This window comes from Myotis davidii, unplaced genomic scaffold, assembly GCF_000327345.1.
Source record: "Myotis davidii unplaced genomic scaffold, ASM32734v1 scaffold174, whole genome shotgun sequence".
NCBI lineage: Eukaryota > Metazoa > Chordata > Mammalia > Chiroptera > Vespertilionidae > Myotis > Myotis davidii.
The window spans coordinates 1,402,207-1,402,429 of record NW_006289087.1 but is presented as its reverse complement, the minus strand read 5'-3'; positions in this window follow the sequence as shown (position 1 = coordinate 1,402,429).

Genomic DNA, 223 nt, shown 5'->3' with positions numbered 1-223 from the left:
GTCCCTGGGCCTCCTTTGTAACCATCTCCATTAACAGGAAGAGGCAGCCCTGGCGCCCTGAGCTAACTAACGGGCCAGCTGAGATGTTGAGGGTCGGGATTCTCACCTTGGGGTACTGGGGTCTGTCTGTGGGCACCGAGGGGCAGAGCCCCAGTCCCAGAGAGGGGCCCCAGACAGCCTTCCCAGATGGGCACATCCAGTCTTAGTACATGCACACGCACGC